The sequence below is a fragment of the Ochotona curzoniae genome, unplaced genomic scaffold (assembly GCF_017591425.1).
Source record: "Ochotona curzoniae isolate NIBS_2020 unplaced genomic scaffold, NIBS_Ocur_1.0 contig_899, whole genome shotgun sequence".
Lineage (NCBI taxonomy): Eukaryota > Metazoa > Chordata > Mammalia > Lagomorpha > Ochotonidae > Ochotona > Ochotona curzoniae.
Window position 1 is genome coordinate 7231650 of NW_024466605.1, and position 20089 is coordinate 7251738.

Here is a 20089-nt window from a genome sequence, read left to right on the forward strand (position 1 = left end):
TGCTATATTTTTAAAACTGTTTATTTATATATAAATTTTTATTAGTTTGAAGACCAGAAAGACAGAGGGGAGAGAGAGAGATTTTAACATCTGCTAGTTCTTTCCCCAAGCATCTGAAACAACCAGGCAATATATATACCTATTGAACCAGACGATATGCTTGCAAAATTTTCGTAACTGGGTTGTCCACTAGTTTTGTTGACAGGAAGAAGACAACCATCCCATTGGATTGCGACCAGGTTTCCTGTATACTTTATGAATCTAGGTGAAGAGAAAAAAATAAGATGGCACAGTATGGCCTTGCAATTGGAAACCTTATTTCTTCTGGAAGAAATAAGATTACTTTTTCTGCAACAGAACAGAGAAAAACTTAATGATGAGTTTGAGTAGTCAACTATAGAAGCCCTAGTTCAGTCTCAAGATAAGCCTGAAATAGGGAAAGAATCAAAATCAGAAAGAATAGAAAACAAAGGGAACAACCTCTCTCTACGGACAGCCCTTTATGTGTACTTCAACGTAAACTGAAATTATTTCAAATTAGATACAAGTAAAATATTAGTTTCTCAGCCATACTTCCAGTATTGTATAACCCAAGGTGGCTCCTGGCTACTGTACTACACAGGGCAGCTCCATATTATTCCCGTTACTGCAGAAACATCTAATATGCAGTTGCTGATCCACAACACACAATTATGGGGAAAAAATAAGAGTCTTAGGTTCTATCCATACTTCCTTCCTTGCTGTGAATACATTTTTGTAAGTAAAATAGCTCTTTATTTAGCCTATTGTCACACTAAATCATATACATATACCATATTACATACATATACATATAACATATTATATACCATACATATTATAGTGCATACACCACTATAATCAGCATACCCCCTGTAACAGGCCAAATTGTAAATCAAGTTCTAGTTCATGTTACCAGATTGCATAAAAATGTAAAGTAAAAATGGTAGGTAAATTTATTTGAGCAGTCCTAATAAACACTTCAGCAGAGGTGAGGCACAAAATCTTAATAAAATACAAGACAGAATGAACAATAATGTAATTTTTTTCTTAAATTTCACTCTTCAGAGTTTGATAAAAATATACAAAGACAACAAACTTTTAAAACATTATATTTACTAACATTTGGGGGACAGCTTTACGTAACAAAACAATAGCGTATCTATCAGCTTGTCACTCAACTTGTTCATGGTTAAGTCCCAGATCCAATATAAAGCTGTCTTTAAAAACTAAAAATCCTGCTTTGTATATGCTAAATATCTTGGCAAGTATGCCAAGAAACATAGCAGTAAACTAATGAAAGCCATAGTATGGAGTTTAACAAAAGCTTCTTAGTGAAAAAGAAATAGCTATCATTGATTACATGAAATTTTCTTGACTGGTTAAAATTTAACAACATAAAACATGTGTTTTAGAAATGTCAGCTATCAAGTTAAAAAAAAAAAAGTATCAGTATCTATTTGCTATGCTTCCTCTCCAAAGCCAAAGTGAAATCAGAATCAACTCAAACACATTTTATCTAGAATCATCTGGTCATTCCTAACTATATCTTGAAGATGTACCCAGAGTGTTTCTGTCAGCTTATTACTAGAAAACTCTGGTCAAAGCTATTAGCTTTATTTCCAAGTATCTTGGCCACTAGGTACACCTGCAGTATTTTAGCTCCCAGAGTTACCAAGCACTGCGAGAGAGAAAATAGATGTCAGGCAGCAGGTGACATTCATGGCCCTTGCATGCAGTGGCATTGGCCTGGCCAGTAAATAGCACAGAAATAGCTCCAAGAACAAGGAAATTCATGCATTGCAGTAACTATGCCATCATTTTCACAACTAAATTTCCTTACACATTGTAATTCCTTTATAAGGGAATCCTGATTTTTTTTTCTTGATGGTATGGCAAGTCAGGACTTAAAATTGCAGCCTTCTTTTTCTTACTGTATTTCTTATGCTGCTTTTTCTTTTTTGCTATTTATGTTGCTTTTTCTCATTCTTCTCTGCTTTTCTTCTTTTTCTTCATACCTCCTCAACTACAAGCTGATTCTGACAACAAAGCAGTTGACAAAGGCTCCCCTTCAGACACATCTTTTTTTGCTGAATCCATTAATATTCTGTTCTTTCTCCGTTGTATCTTTTAATTTCTTTTTTTTTTAACCCATCCTACTGCCTGATTCACTTGACATAGAGCTTTCGGAAGATGTATGTGAATGGTTCTTCTTTCTCTTTTTTCTTCCTTGTTTCTGATTCTCATTTTCAGAATACAAAGAACTGCTGAAGAATCAGAGCTTGAGGAAGAAGATGAATACCTACCAGATTTCTTCTTTCATTTTTTCTTTATCTTTTTGTGGATGAGCTTTCACTTCTACTTAGAAATTCTCTCTGTGTTTTTCTAGCTTTTTCTTCCAATTCTCATTCATTTTTTCCAAAGCCTTGGAGCCTTTCTTCTTCTTTTCTAGTCACTCTTTTGCTTCCAAAACAGGTCTTGGTTTATTCAGATAATCCTGGATTGTTGGTCCTGAATACCAGATTGGACCATTTTGATCTGGCCATTGCTATTGGATTTGTATAGGCCACCCAATTGTCTCACCTGCGCAAGGTGCCCGCCCAAGTGAACAATGAAACGAATACCAGGCCCAAGCAGCGTTGGAGCTGAGCCAGCCACTACCACCTCTCACTGTGAATACATTTTTTTTAAAGATTTATTTTTATTATTTTTTTATTGGAAAGGCGGATATACAGAGAGGAGAGACAGAGAGGAAGATCTTCTGCCCCATGATTCACTCCCCAAGTGAGCGCAACAGCCGATGCTATGCCCATCCAAAGCCAGGAGCCTCTTCCAGGACTCCCACGCGGGTGCAGGGTCCCAAAGCTTTGGGCCGTCCTCGGCTGCTTTCCCGGGCCACAGGCAGGGAGCTGGAAGGGAAACAGGGCTGCCAGGATAGAACCAGCGCCCATATGGGATCCTGGGCGTGCAAGGCGAGGACTTTAACCACTGCGCCACTGTGCCGGGCCCTGTGAATACATTTTAGCCAGCCAGCTTCCCTCTTAGTCCTGTCTCATTACCTCTGCTTGTACACAGTGCAATTCCTATGGTTTCAATGTATCTCTCATAGTTCATATGTTGAAAATCCAATTCTCAGATTCACAAGTTAATAGCTTTTGGAGGCAGGACCTTCAGTAGTCTTGAGGTTCTCTCTAACATTTGGTTTGCCTCACACTGTGATGCCTTCTTCAACATTATGATGTAAGCAAGAAGGCCTTCACCATATGCCAAAGACATTCACTTGGCATTCGCAGCCCCTAGAACTGTAAACCAGGCACATCTGATAAATTATCCAGTTATCAATTTGATAAGTCACTCAGTTGCATATAACCTTGATTAGTTACTCAGTTATAGCTTCAGAAAACTGACAGCAGTGTTAATGAGTAATACTCAACTTTCTAGCTTTGTCATTGTTTATGACCTATTGAGAAAGAATTGTTATAAAACTAGAGGAGGAATGAGTACTGGGCAGAGATTAGGGATTGGTGTCAGCAGCTGTTAGCCTGTATTTGAGCAGAAAGCCAGAAAGTCCTTCCCAGACTTATTTTTCAGCTCTGCCACGGGCAAGAAACCTAAGCTTAGCCCATGGGGTGCTTGTGATGTGGACATGAAAGTGAAGCCAGAGATACCCAGAAGCATAGGCCCATCCGAAACCATCCTAGCAGCGGCACTGTGGGATCTGGTGTCCAGGGTGTCAGCAGGGCTGGAGCCTGAGGGCCATGTCTAAGGCATACACATAGTGGGGACTCAAGAAGCAGCTGCCTAGGGCTGCTCCTTATGCACCTGCCTTTTCCCCCCTCTGTTCTGGGAACACCTCTTATGCCTCTAGAAAAAAAAATAAGAACTGAAAAACAATGACAAAAGAGATTAATAAAAGATTACTTATGCTTTTCCAAAGACTGAAAAACTTAAGTTTTAAGAGGAAATGTTTATCTTTCATAAATTTAGGAAAGGTAAAAGCAAACAAAACCCAATAAGCCAACTAAAAGACCTAAATCCAGGGAACAGGAAACATGAAATACAAAAATATAAAACCAGATAGCCACGACAAGGCCAAGAGGGTAAGTTATGATAATAATTTGAAAATATTTCAACTCCCCATATAAAAGGTTTGTTTAAGAAAGATCTAGACACATGCTATTTAAGCTGACAGAAGTATATTCAGTTAACAAGAAATGTTTCTAAAGGACAAGCAAAGGCTCATCAAATAAGTGGAATTTTTTTTAATGTAGTTACTTTTTTTTTTTACAAATAAAATGTAATGGAAAGCCCAAATATTTCCCTAGGGAAGAGGGCTGGTTTATATTCACAAAAAGCAAAATCTACATAAAATTTATAATAGCAAGGAACCCTTATGTATCATAAAAGTAACAAATTGTTTAAAACACAAGTGGGGTTGCTGTAAGCATCAAACATCTTTTCTCATACGTTATAGGTCTGTTAGAGCAGACTGACGCAGAACAGAACCAGGAGTTGTAGAAGACCCAGCAGTATGAACACATATGAACTCATCCTCAGTTCTTCAAATATGATGAAGTATTTAGAAAAAAATTAAAAATAATTTGCAACTTGATAAATTTTAAAACTAATCTTAGGAAAGTGGATAACATTTAATAGGGGGATGGAACAGAACTTGAAGGAAAACTGCAGTCTAAAACCAAGAAAAATGAAAACCAATGATTAAAGTAAAAGTAATTCTGGCTGCTTCAAGGCATACAAGGGTGGACAGGCTATGGGGTAAACAAGATGATTAATGAAGGGACAGTGTTACTGGATACTACCTACATAGACAGGTGGCTTCCTCTCTTCTTCTCCATTTCTCACAGCAAGCAACCAAGCTGTTGCACTAAGATTAACTCATGGAACAGTTTTTTAGGTGAAAGAGATGCCTGAGGCCATTCCCTAGCACCTTGGCTAGCCATCTTGATCTTGACTGTGAATTGGAATCAGCTGGAGAGAGAGAGAGAGAGAGAGAGAGAGAGAGTGTGTGTGTGTGTGTGTGTGTGTGTCCTATGCCCAGGCTGCCTCTCAAACCAAATAAACCAAGCTCCCTGGGGGTAGCGCAAAGGCTTCAGTATCTTCAGTGTGTTCTTCACAGGTGTCATCCACATGCCAACAACGCCAAGGACAGAGGCTTAGTAGGAAGACCGGGGCTGAAAGCAGAAAAAGCCGAGACGAACATGCTACTAAACTTCCACATGGATAATAAAGGAAGAAAAGAAACCAAAAAGGAACAAGTGACTTTGGCTTCAGTCCCTAAAACAGTGACCACCACTCTCTCAAGTGGGAGATTTGATCCTCAGGACCAGGATTGATCTTCAGGTGAGAAACCTACCAAGTTAGTGAGAACTATACACTTCACCACAACTCAGCCACCGAGAGTGACTTACGCCCAAAAGAGTCTGCCTCATACAACAGCTGTAGCAAGGCTACCCCACTGGCCCTCAATCACACGGGCGGAGCAGGTGTTTACACTCAGATCCGTTAAGAAGCTAAAGGAGAATCTCAAACACAGGGGCAACCAAACAAAAATCACTCAAGATTTCAGGAGAAGCAACATCTGTGAGAGAGGAAGCAAACTCAAGGGAGAATCTGAAAAATGAAGGAAAAGACAAAGGTAAAGAAATTTTAAAAAGAAAGCACAGTTTTTACGAAGGGTCTTCAAATAGTTCATATATAATATGTATTACCAAAATCAATGCTTGCTTTGAAAATTTTTTGTACCAAAATACACTTTTTTATTGGAAAGGTAGACATACAGAGAGGAGATAGAAAGACAAAGAGTCTCCATTTGTTGGTTCATTCCCCAAGTTGCTGCCAAGGCCAGAGTAGAGCTGATCCAAAGTCATGAGCCAGGAGCTTCCTCCAGCTCACCCACGCAGGGGCAGGGTCCCAGGGAGTTAGGCCACCCTCAGCTGCTTTTCCAGCCCACAAACAGGTTGCTGGATGAGAAGTGGGGCAGAGAATTACAATGAGTTTGAAGATTTCAGAGTTCATCCAGGAAAAATACGGGATTGCAGATGAGGGACCAGCTCCCACAATACAAGACCTTCCAAAGCCTGTGCTGTGGGACAACTCCTTAGAGCAGGAGGCAGGCAAGGGAAAATCCCAGGAGAGAGATGAGTCACAGTGGGACCCTGGGGCTCAAGGAACCTGCTATGCAACAGTGTGAGGACTTTCTGGGCCAGAGGGCTCCAAAAGGCAGTTGCAGTTTTGGTCTTTTACAGCTGCATGGTTTGTCTTACTTGTGGCTAGCAAAATGGGGTGCAACTCTGTGGAGTATGCACAGCAAGTAAGCTGGGAACAGTTGAAATATGCTTATTCAAGCTACCTTTAAAGCAACTGGTTGTGCAAGAATTGGAGTTTGATGCTGACAAGCTTTGAATTGACCATCTTAGTACCCTGTGAAGAAACAAAACCATGGCAGCCAATACACAGAGACCGCTGGGGTTCAATTCTGTAAGAAAAATATTTCTTTCAAAGTTTCACATGAAGATTGAAGTATATTATATTACCTGATAATCTAGAATCAAATGAAATATACAGTACTCATGTATGAGAACTATAAATTCGTCATCACGGTGAAGAAAAGCTATACCTCAATTTTGTGTTTTCCCTTTATAGTCCTGTAATAATTTCACACATGTCCATATATTCCTTTACAGCACTCTTCATTTTAACTTGAGTTGCTTCTCTCTCTTTACTCCCAGCTGATCTATAAACTCTTGAAAAACAGCAATCAGGCTAGACAACATAGCCTGGTGGCTAAAGTCCTTGCCTCGCATGTGCCAGGATCCCAATGGGTGCTTGTTCTAATCCTGGCAGCCCTACTTCCCATCCAGCTCCCTGCTTGTGGCCTGGGAAAACAGTCGAGGATGGCCCAAAGTCTTGGGACCCTATACCTGCATGGAAGACTCAGAAGAGGCTTCTGGCTCCTGGCTTCCGATTGACTTAGCTCCACTGTGGCCACCTGGGGAGTGAACAGCCATTGCAGCCACTTGGGGAGTGAATCAACAGATAGAAGATCTTCCTCTGTTTCCTCCTCCTCTATGTATATCTGCCTTTCCAATAAAAATAAATATTTTTAAAAGAAAGAAAAAGAGCAATCATTTCCATCTCATTTTACTACTACAAGGTTCTGATGCGTAACAGGATAAAGGAATGTAAACAGGAAAATTATACCTCAAAGTCCAGTCAAGGGCCCAGCGCGATGGCACAGTGGTTAAGGTCCTCGCATTGCACGCCCGGCATCCCATATGGGCGCCGGTTCTATCCCGGCAGTCCCGCTTCCCTTCCAGCTCCCTGCCTGTGGCCCAAAAAAGCAGTCGAGGACGGCCCAAAGCTTTGGGAACCTGCACCCGCATGGGAGACCCGGAAGTGTCTCCTGGCTTTGGATGGGCATAGCATCGGCCGTTGCTCACTTGGGGAGTGAATCATGGGATGGAAGATCTTCCTCTCTGTCTCTCCTCTCTGTATATCCGCCTTTCCAATAATAAATTTAAAAAAAAAAGTCCAATCAAGAATCATTCTACCATACTCCACATTAAAGGTGAATATTCATTTTGAGTTTAATAGTTCCAAATACCAACATGTTACTATTTTCCCAGATATTTTCATCAGTGAGGGACCTTCATTAATTATATTAGTTATTTTTGTGTATTGCTGAAGCCCTGGATTAGAACATCAGATAACATCAGTATATTGTTTTGCACAATTTCAGCTGTAATTTTTAAAGTCTGTCAATAAACTGACTTGAGCATTGATAATCTGTGAGCCCACACACATTGAAAAGTATGTGATTCCCGGTTTAGTTAATCCAACTCTCAACAAAGCCTAAGCTCCCACGTTGCTGTTTTGAAAGCTTTTGGCTCTAAAAAGCAAAAGCAACAGTTCCAAGCATCAAATCCATATCCAAAAGTATCCAGTGGCAGAAAGAGTGGAATTTCTCCATTGATCTATCCCAGAAGCCAGGCAGATTCACCTGATGTGTTACAGGCTGGAGTTGGGTGCTTTCCCCACTTCAAACCAACCACCAGTTAAAAGAAACCATGTATGGGGGTAGAAGGACAAGAACAGGGTTCCAGCTCTGATGAATATAAGCATATTCCACCCTATTTGCTGTCACAACTTGTGACAAAAATTCTTGGACAGAACCCTCAGACAAGCATCTGGGGACACTAGGAAGTAAACAGTAACAGGCAAATTGAGGAGGAAAATGAAGTCCTGAAGAGCCATTCAGATGGCACTGAATTTCCTTGATGTTCCCTTTCCAAATCTCCAAGCATGGGTGAGAGCAGCACAAACTCAGAAACTGAACAGTCATGAAGTATGCACCTGGTTAAATTCCAAAGTCTTCATGTTAACAATGCAGGGAGGGGAATACTTTTTTTCCTAACAGCCATGTGGAAATTTATAACATCATTCACGAATGATACAAAATTATCAACTTAAAAATCAGCCTGCTATAGTTACATTGAATTTTGAATCCCATGTAAGATTATCTTGGCAGGGCCAGATCAAATGATTTTGCAGGCCTTATGGGACCTGAGAGCTGGATGTTCCCCAGCCCCTGGATTAGAGGAAGACAACTGATGTGATTGATGCATCTGAGAGGTAGATGGACTCAGAGGTCCTCTGGTACCCCTAGCACGAAGAAGGTAGATCTCACAAGAGGTTGGTTATTTAAGCAAAATTTAGCCCCACTTCTCTCTCTGTTTTCTGGTTCACAGTATGTGATCGCTCCTGTCACACACTCTGCCATAGATGGTCTCTACCAGATATCCACCAACAGGGGCTGCCTGATTGTGAACTGTGAACCTCCAAACTACCAGCTTAAACACACCATTGCTTCCATACAAGCTCCTCTTGCTTATTTTCGCAAAAGGAATAAAAAGATGATGAATGCAAGCACTAAATCAGAACAGCACTGGAAGCTTCAATTATCCATCAATAATTTCGACACTTCCAGACAGAATTATGTCCACACTTCCAAGTGAACAGAGACACCAGCAAATCAAGTGGTTAGGTAGGTGACTACTTGTGCATAGGATAAATGGCCAAAAATAAGGAAACCACAAATTTTGTGCTGAGTGAATGGCTTGATAACTTTACTCCAGCCAAGCTAAAGTAAACAAAGATGACTAACCACTGGTAGGGTCCAGAATGTCACAGCTGAAATTCTAAAACTATTAAATTGAAAAACCAGCTTTTCCCCCCTCAAATCCAACTAATGAAAATACATGGAGAAGTATATGCATGGCCCTCTGTGCTACACTGCTAGAGATCAAGGAGGTTGGCTATGTGATCCTTGGGCAAGCTTGGTGGGATTATAAGGGACTTCTCTTATGGAATTAGCCAGACTTGCCTACCAAGGGCCAGAATTTAAGTGGGCAGGTTTCTATCACTTGAAAATGATGTTGGCTAAATTCTCTTTTCTCTGTGTCATTCATTTATGTCTCACATAGGATTAGGTGAAGCAAGATATCCAAAGTTACAAAGAACCAAATTCCTACAAAGAAAGGAATGGTTCTGTCCCATCAACACACCACAGTAGACACTAACCTAGGGCTACAAACTTTACATAGAGAAGAGGAAAGGTAAGGGAAAAGGAGATGAATCACTTTTCACTATACACTCTGAAGTAGGCTTCTGAAACACACCGATGGGACAGGAACAGCCATTACTCCAGACGGTAAGCAAACCCCAATACCCCCAAGGACTCTTGCTCCTACATTACAGAAACCAATAAGATGTGGAACCTGCAATTTTTTCCATGATTGGAGTTCTGACCATGGAATGCATGTGTCAGAGCTGGGCCTCCTCAGTGGCTTACACGGAGCAGTGGACAGCAGATCCAGAAGCATATGGAGGATTTGGCATACATTGGAACCTGTAGAGGACACTTGGTACCATAACAGAGGATGGAGGACAAAACAAATCAATTAACTACCCCAGCCAAGTGTTGGCAGTAAGTATCTGGGCAAATGGAGTCTGTAAGGTGACCTGTCAGCCAGTGGAGTCTGCAGATATCTCATTATGATTGGAATGGCAAGATTGGCAACAATACAGAACTGCTGAACTATCAAAATCACTTGGGCAGGACCCTTGGAGCATGCCCCACACTGGGGACCCTGGAAAGATTGGAAAGCTTGGTATGCCTTCTCTTTATCTCTCCCCTGTATGCCCTTCCCCCTCATACAGGAAGAAGAGAATGTGAAAACAACGGTCTTGCCCACTTTCCTCTAGCCCTTGACCCTTCGCACCCTAATCAAATATGTAAAATTTATCAAAAATAAAATTTGTACAATAAGAACAAAAACCTATTTGATGTATGCCCTGTGTTGTCCCCTACTCCACCCCCTGCATTCTTTTTCCAACTACGTGGCAGGCGGAGAGGAAGGCCCAGTGAGTTTTAAAATCTGCCCCAGCTCCACCCAATGCCCCACTTCCCCAACATGCTCCAAGACCCTTAACCCACATAAGAGCTGGCCTGCTCAACATGGAAAGGCAATCTCTTCCCACACACAGAATAGAAGGCAGAAGCATTTCCCTCTCTCCCAACTTTCCAGACTCATCCCACACCCAGACTCATCCCATGCCCCACATGGATATATGATCTCATCTTATAAGTAAACTTAAAAAAAGAAAAGATCTAGCATACTGAAGGATTGGGCTGTTACCATGTATTTGTTCCATTTGCACTCTGGCAGTTAGCTACCTCTTAATAAATTTTTTTCTGGCTACAAGTTTCTACCCTGCCCCCTCTACATTCTGTGTCTTTTGTAACACACACAAAGCACAACATTCAGTGATCAAAACATTCTACAAGCTTGCAGTCTTGAGATGTGTAGAAATAAGAAAGTTTGGAGTTGGCATCCAAGGTTATAATGTATAGCACTCTTCCACTCCCAATTCGTACACGTGAGTCCAAACTGCAGCTCTTGAGAGCGGAGTATTAAACACATTTGGAAAGTTCTAAATATACAAGGTGGTCAATGAAAGGAGAGGCTCCTCAGAAAAGTGCTCACACTCACAGCTCCCTATCTTGAGAAAGACAGTTTACATGCTGAATAAATGGACGTTTTTCCAAAGTATAGAGCATTTAGTATCACAATAGCCTAATGATGAGATAGCTCTCTCTTCAGAGTTTTAAGATTGTAGAGCCAGAACAATTGGTGCTATAAAGCTAAGGCCACAGAACACTGCTGCTTTTCTCCTCTCTTAGCTGACTTTTTCTCTGCCTGTTCCCTGCTCCAGACAATAGGGAGTTTTGGCTACAGTCTCTGATTCCAAACAGAGGAAAGTTTCTACATCAGTAGTTCTTAACTTTGCTGGTTTTGTCCCACATTTTTTTTGGATGCTGTGACTTTTGACAGACAAAAAAACAAAACAAAACAAAACACTGACAGTAAACAACCTAGCAATAATCACAACACATACTCCACCAGAGAATGACACTGTCGCTTATCCTTTAAAAGCATCTATCTAATGCACAGTTCATGGTCATGCTGTGCTGTTTTATGTTTAGTTAGTTACACTTCTATATTTTCACAGGCAAAGACAGTATGCCCCCCATTTATTCACTCCCCAAATGCCTGCAATGACAGGAAATGAGCCATACTTCAAGCCATGCTCTCAATCCAAGTCACCAACATGGATAGTAGGAACTAACTACTTGACCTATCACTGCTGCCCCCAAGGGTCTACATTATCAAGAAGCTAAAATCCAGTTCCAGAACTGGATCTCAAACCCAGGCATTTCAGTGTGGAGCACGGGCATCTTAACTGTTAAACCAAACACCTGACCTTGTACTAATTTGTGTTTTTAAATCTCTGTGTAGACCAAACCGTCATATCGGAAGGTGAAGTCTTCACATGTTCTACTAAGTGCCTAATCCTTCGATACCAAGTTGGCATGGTGCCATCAACCTTCACGTCCCTTCCTTTCAACACAGAGTTGTCTTCTATAGTCCATTAATTCAATGCTTAGTTCAGTTCAGTGTTTCATCCAAAAGACAGCATACTTTTCAGATCTACTGTCACAGCACAAATTAGTCAAAGGCTAATAGTACAAGAGTGTAATGCAACATATGTATTAAGACTCCTATAAATGCATGCACTTTCCTCAAGCAGAAATAAGTGTAAGACAGCAGGAGAAATAGTCTTCGGATACTTGGCAGAAACCATGGGCTCTAGGCATCAGCACAAAGTCCTCTTTCTATGGTGCACTTCAGAAAAGATAAATCTTTCTATGGGTTGGGCCTGGAGTCAAAACCAAAGAAGAGTATTCCAGAAATTGTGATGGATAGGGGACAAAATAGGGCCCAAGCTCCAGGTAGTCTGACCTATGGCTGTGATTCCCCCACAAGTATTACAATATAAAATTTCTGTATGACCTATGAGTCAGTAAAGAATTTAATAAAAGAAAAGAAACTATTTTGAAGAAATGAAAACAGAAGCAAAAATATCAAAACCCATGAGATGCAGCAAAAAACAGTATTGAAAGGGTTATTGATCTTACATTTTGCATGAAGGTTGCCCTACAACAGAGAGAACATATATTTGTCCTTTTGGAATTGACTTGTCTCCCTGAGCATAGTGGTCTCTAGTTGGGACCAACTGGTTGCAAATGGTAGAATTTCATTCTTTTTAATGACTGAGTAGTATTCCATGGAGTAGATGTGCCGCAGTTTCCTTATATACTCCTCTTTTAGCATCATTTTCTCCAAAAATATTTTTTTGTTTTCTTTTTCATCTCTCCAGTGATGTGTTGCTCATTCTGTAGCATGGTATTTAACTTCATGGTGCTGTAAATTTTCTACTTTTCTTCCTGTTGCTGATTGTGTTTTAGGGCTTTGCATATATGAGGATGTATAGTAACTATGTGATAGAGACTATCATATCCAGAAGTGAAGATGCACTGCAGTATGCATCTCTACTTCCAAATCAAGGATGGACTCCCAATCAAACTGTTGGATATATCTTGACAACAGGATGTTGGACTCTCTGCTATTGTCCATACCTATAATGTCAGGATACACTTAAATAGCAGAATGATGGACTTATGACTGCTTATGAAGGACTATACTCTTTTAATAATATAGGGGAAATCAGTGTTGGGGAGGGAATTTGGGAAGGAGGTGAGGGGAATCCCAGAGTCTATGGAATTATGTCATAAAATAAAATAAAATTTTTTAAAATATGTAGAGAAAAATAAGCTGAAATTTCAGTATAATAATATAGAAAAATCCTTTGAGAACCTGCAAGAATATTTCTTCTCTGGTTGAGGATGCTAGGTTTAGGGTCCAAGCCAATCAAGTGTCTTTATCTTGTGAAAACAATCAGTAAAATGCAGGGGAAAATGCTAAGTTAAATACTTTCTGACAAAATGCATTATTTGCATGCATAATATTTCCTATGTTCATATATCTATTTTTTTGTAAGAAAAACCGCTGAAACCCAAGGCTTTATTGAAAAGAAAGCAGTAGCAAATTATGTGACAAATCCTTAATCTGACATAGGTAAAGTTGAAAATACAGGTACTTAACTGAGTAATTAGAAAAATGTACAAATGTACAGTATTTAAAATTTATGTAAAATTGAAAGCAGATGTACAGGGCCTGGCATTGTGGCATAGCAATTAAAGTTGCCACTTGGGACTTGAGTATCCCATGTGGGTTCTAGTTTGAGTCCTTGCTGCTCTACTTCCATTTCAGCTCCTTGAAAATGGGAAAAGCAGCAGAGAAGAGCTCATGTACTTGATCCCCTGGTAGCCACATGTGTGGATCCTGGCTCCTGCTTTGGCCTGGCCCAGGGGCGGTCATTGCTACAATCTGGGAAATGATTCAACAGTTGCATAGTCTCTCTCTCTCTCTCTCTTTCCACTTCTCTCTTCCTCTCTCTGCGTAACTTTGATCTTCAAATAAATGAATGGGTAAATATTTTTCACAAAGCAAAAATATCTTTTTAATAAGATATGAATACAAGATAATCCATGATCCAGATTGCCTGATACTCTGAAAAGTATAGATATGAAAATATTTTTTTCAGACAAGGGGAAAGGCTCACCATTTAAAAGAAGAAAAAATGTTTTATAGAACTCCCAACAGGGCTGATCTAAGCAATCTTCACCACGACACATGATAACCAAGCTCTCTTCAACTGAACATAAGGAAAAGATCCCTAAATGTGATCATGAAAAAAAGATCAATTGACATATGAAGGAATGGCAGTTAAGCTCACAGGAGATCTCTCACAGGAAACTCTGCAGGCCAGAAGAGAATGGAGTGACATATTCCAGATTCTAAAAGAAAAAAATTGTCAACCCAGGATAACATATCCAGCAAAACTTTCTTTTGTCTTTGAAAACGAAAATAAAAATAGTTAAAAGAAATAAAGAAAAGTTAAAAGAATGTGCCTCTTCCAAACCTGCCATACAAATGATACTTAAAGATATTCTCTTGACAGAGAAGAGGAATAACGCCCACCAAAACCAAAGGCAAATGTAAAGAACATCCCAGTAAAATAACATAGGCAGCTAAATCAATGAACAACCCATTTCTAAATGACAGGACAAAATTACCACCCATACGTATTAACCCTGAATATAAATGGCTTAAGCTCAATCAAACATCATAGATTAGTAGGCTGAATTAAAAAACACAATTCATATATCTGTTGCCTACAGGAGACACATTTCACCAACAAAAATCAGTGGAAACCATATCTCATGGATTTTAATTTTTTGTTGTTGTTAGTTTCATGTCTTCAAAACACTTTCTTCTGATTAAATTCTTCACTCATAGACCATACAGTAGTATCATTTTCTTCAAGAAAGTTCTTGATTTTCTTTTACATTTTTTTTCAGCAACACATTAGTCATTCAGTAATATGTTATTTAACTTCATGGCGTTTTTTAGTTTCTTTTTTTTCTTCCTGTTGTTGACTTTGTATTGTGGCTTCCTATTTAAGGGGATGTATAGTAGCTGTATCACGGAGACTCTCATATCTAGCAATGGGTTATTTAACTTCATGGCACTGTAAATTTCTATTTTACTTCCTACTGCTGATTTTGTATTGTGGCTTTTCATTTAAGGAGCTGTACGGTAACTGTGTAATGGAGACTAAGACATCCAGATGTGAGGATACAGTACAGTATACATCTCTAATTCCAGGCTAAGGATGGACTCCCAATGAAACTGTTTACTACATGACAATAGGATGCTGGACTCTCTGCCATTGTCCATGCCCACAGTAATGGACATACGACTGTGTATGATATTTTAGTAGTGATATTGCTTAATTCAGTGGGGGAGGGGAAATTGGGGAGGGGATAAGGGAAATGCCAGGGACATATGGAACGGTATCATAAAATAATAATAATAATAATAGATTTTTTTAAATGAAAAACAAAAAATGGCATTTTGGGGGGCCCAGGGCAATAGTGTAGCAGTTAAAGTCCTCTTCTTGAACTAGCCAGGATCCCATATGGTCACCAGTTCAAATCCTGGCTGCCCTACTTCCCATCCAGCTCCCTGCTTATGACCTGGGAAAACAGTCGAGGATAGTCCAAAGCCTTGAGACCCTGCATCCATGCGTGGGAAACCCAGAAGAAGCTCCTGGCCGCTGGCTCTGGATGGCTCAGTTCTAGCTGTTGTAGCCACTTGGGAAGTGAACCACCAGATGGAAGATCTTCCTCTCTGTCTCTCCTCCTCTCTGTATATCTATCTTTCTAATAAAAATTAATAAATCTTTAATAAATAATAAAATAATGGCATTTTTCAAGCATGTTATCCGTGGATATATACATTGAAATATGCACATGTATATGTGTTCTAGGGGGAAAAAAGAAATCAATAGTCCCAAATCGGTAAGATTAAGAATATATTTATTTTCTTTCATTTTTTCCTATTATTTACTACAAGCATGCATTACATTCAGTATATATATTAGGACAACAGGCAAGCCTATGTTCAACTTTGTGGTAAACTTGAATGAACAATGAAATTTATATGATGAGCCAAATGTTTATACTCTCAATTCATATGGTAAAGAATTAACTCCAAATAAGATGGTTTTGCAGATGGAGCCTATGGGAAGCAACGGGGATTTTATGGGCCAAGAAGGCAGGGTCCCCATGTGAAGTTAGGGCTAAGAAGCATCTACTGCATATCTCCCTGGTGACATACTACGTAAGTTCTCCTAGTGAGACTTCTCTTTCATTGATTGCAGTCTTTATGTCACTCGGCGTTTATTATGGCTTACTCTAACTCACTAAACATGACCCTAATAAGTCCAAAGATTCTGTGACAACATTTTCAAATCTAAATAAAATTTTACAGGAGTGGAGAAGAAGACAAAACAAGACAACTGGGTCTGATTCACCCAGTAATGGTGGACCCTTGGACTCTTAACTCATAGTATTACAGCCTGGTTCTCCCGGGCCATCTCTAGTTTTCACCTTTTCCAAAGCCATGTTCTTCCATCATTGCTCCTCATTGATATCACATTATGTCAGTGAAATCAGCTCTTGTGGCTTACAATTAAACAACTGAAGGGAAAAACTAATAATGATCACGTGCATTTTAGTTCTTTCTCAGCATTTTCTGACCAGCAGGTCCCCGCGACCACCAAGAGGATGAGTTGACAGTGCTTCTCAACAATAATCACCGGAAAGCGTCTGGTCAAGCACATCCATTTATTGTAAAACAAGTACAAACTTACATAGACTGAGAAAAGGGGAAGGCAGAAGGACATTTACCAACAACCCTTCCATTCACCAATGGCACCGTAATTGGCTAGAAGGTGTTTGTCTATCTATTTCTCTCTGGACTTTCCAGTCATGCTGTCAGTCACACACATCATGTCTGACTTGCAGATAGGCTATTGGTCACATACACCACATACACACTGACTTCTCATAGTTGCTCATCAAGAAGTCCAAGCACAGTTCATCCAGGGACAGAGAAGAGAAACTGGGGTGCAACCCAGTGCTCTCATCTATACAGCCAGTGATTAAGTCAGGCTGAGGTCTTGGTGTGCCAAGACCATAACTAGTGGGCTGCCCCAGGGAAATGGTATGCATGTCTTTATGACCTCCCACAAGGGCAAACAGAGATCCAGGAGCAATCTCCCACATCTCCCCTCAATGCTCTTGGAATGAATTCTGCCACCAAGATTTCCGCTAAAAGGGCAGCATTAGTTCTGCAACCCTAAAATTCTAGAACAGATATTGGGGACAAAAATCAACACAAGACCACCACCTATTATTGCATCACTCTGCAGGCAGAATGCCTGCCACAACAATGCTATCTGTCCTTGATGTAAGAGCAACTCCTGTTAGAGAGCAAGGATACGGTTTATAAGTTGATTGGCTTAATTATGGTTCCCAATAGTATTGGCAGTTAGCACGGGTATATAGTTTATAGTTTCTACAGTCTGGATGATCTGAGTCAAGCACACCATACACATTGCTGCAGCAGCCACCATGGCCACAGGGGAAACAATAGTGATATAAGGCCAAGTGTGCATTTGGTCAAATGCGCTATAGAAGAGAAAATCTTGCCATATGCTTGCTTCCAGAGTCTCTTCCACTTATCATTCAGCTGGACTGCAATCCACAGTACTGGTGCCATTCTGTGAATTTACTGCTTGACTATTAGTAATTAATGTTACACACAATACCACCAGAAGGAGCCCAGTGGGAATTGGGGTCAGGAACAGCCACTGGACCTGATCCACTAACCCCTTTAATCCCCCCTTATGTCACCCAGTGTTGGGAGGGGGTTGGCCTCCTTGATGGCAGATTGTTTAGGATCAGGTTCTGGAATTTTCTTATTGGAGGGGTACCCTTCAGTGTTGGAGGTTGGGGGAATTCAGGGCTTAACATTATGGACAGGCACCCACACATGTTATAGCTCAGTTTCTAAAAGCGCACTGGTAAACCCTCTTTCCTTAGTTAGCAAGGGCTTGGGGTCCTTCCACTTTTGGGTGGCTGATATTCTCCACAGAATTAAAGGCACTTGCACAGGGCCAGTAAGAGGGCCACTGCTGGCAGCTCACTGGAAGAGGAAATCTGAAGAAAATTTAAGATGCACAAAGCCAAATTAACATGGTCACCACTTTCGAAGCATATTTTTCAGATCTTGAGGATTGTAGGGGATGCCTGAGAAATAATGAATGGCATATTTTTTTGCAAAAGGCGGCAAAGACTTTAGAGCTATAGGTGGGACCATTGTCAGTTTTAATAGAATGCGGTAGGCCCATTATAAGAAAACATGATAAGAGATGGGCCACAACCTTGGGACACTCTCACCCATTGAAGGGGTGGCCATAATAAATCCTGAGTAAGTATCCACAGTAACATGAAGATATTGCTGTTTGCCAAAGGAGGGGCAATGTGTCACATCCATTTGCCACAGAGCATTAGCCTTAAGGTCATGAGGATTGACCCCCATACATTGTAAGGGTCCTAGAGGAAGAAACAGGGCACACGCTGCACATTGATGGACAAGATGTTTGCACTGATGAATGGTTAGATCAGGGAGTAGGACAGCAAGGGAACACACCGATCAATGAAACCAGTAGTGGAGATCATGCACCATACATTCAGTGTACAAAATGGTAGGGCGCATCATGGCATCCATGCACTGATTAAGGAAGGATAAAGAGCCAGGAAGGCCTGAATGAACTCTCATATGTTATGTAAAGATGGGGGAACCACTGCTTCCAGTAACTGTTGAGTTGAGACAATTGATACATCCAAAAGGCTAGAGTAATTCAATTTGCAAAACACATAAGGAACCTGAGGAACCAACTGTGCACAATATATATTATCAATGAATAAATTACAGAGCTCTGGAGTGAGGCATAAAAGAGGGTAATGGCCAGCAACTCAGAAAACTGCAGCTGACCCTGCCAAGCCAGCACACACAAACTGTTGAGGTAATTGGGTTTTTTAGGTATATTTAATTGCAACTTTTGTGCTGTGGAACTAATATCAGTAAAAATTAATGAGGCTTGAGGAATTTGTTGAGAAAGAACCATTGAGGCCAAGGTTAGACACATAGCCAGAATAAACTGAGTGGGAGTGGGGGATGGCTATCAATTTGCCCTGTATATCCTTCTAATGAGGCTGAGAGAATTTTAAATGATTAGAATTTAAAACAAAGAATTCAACATATCTTTAGAGACAGACAGTATCAAAATATCCAGCTTCCAACCTAACTGCCCTAAGAAAAGGCGCAGTTTTTAAACTATGGCGGTGAGCATGGAAATGGGGGATTGGGCTACCATGCTGCCAGACATTTTAGATATACCCATTCAAGAATATTATCTGGCAGTTGCCACAATATACCAAGTTGCTCAGCATCAAGGACAAAGCCTTAATATCCTTTCCACTGTTGGAGTTTCAGGGAACCAATGCCCTGATTGAGCAGAGTAATAACAAATTCAGCTTTCTCTGTAAGCATGATCGAAATCACCACTCAAGCAAGCAAAAAAGTGGAGTAAGCTGTTGAGCACTCAATTTCAACAGAGGACCCAAATAAAATGAATTTGTAAATTACTTAAAGTGGCTTCTTGGGGAACCATAATGCGGGGCAGTTCTAAGTGCATGGTATATGGGAGCACCCCAGACCCCCAAAAATAAAAAGGAGAAATACGCTACATCTCTTCAGGGGCCATGGTAAGGCTCAAGGATGGGAGATTACTCTGAGCCACTCAGAAGGCATGCTCAGGATCACTAGAAATCTGATGGGCTAATAGGACATCATCAATATAAGGAACTATAGACAAGCCAGAAATGGCTTTAATGCCTGGGACGCATAGATCAGACAAATGGTAGGGCAATTTTTTCATTCCTTGATGAAGCAGTGTTCCCTGAAACTGCTGCATAAGAACTGAATTATTGGTTACACGCACAGTAAAGGCAAAATGTTCCCTACTGTTGGGATGTAAGGGAATGCTAAAGAAACATTCTTTAATGTCCAAAATATGGATGACATTGCAGCAGAGAATACTGTTGCTTGGAGCA

The 20089-nt window shown here is 40.4% G+C and overlaps 1 pseudogene; it reads right to left on the reverse strand.

The window, feature by feature from the left end:
* Nucleotides 1–1875: 1875 nt before the first annotated feature.
* Nucleotides 1876–20089, reverse strand: part of LOC121165571 — a 36742-nt pseudogene continuing 18528 nt past the window's right edge.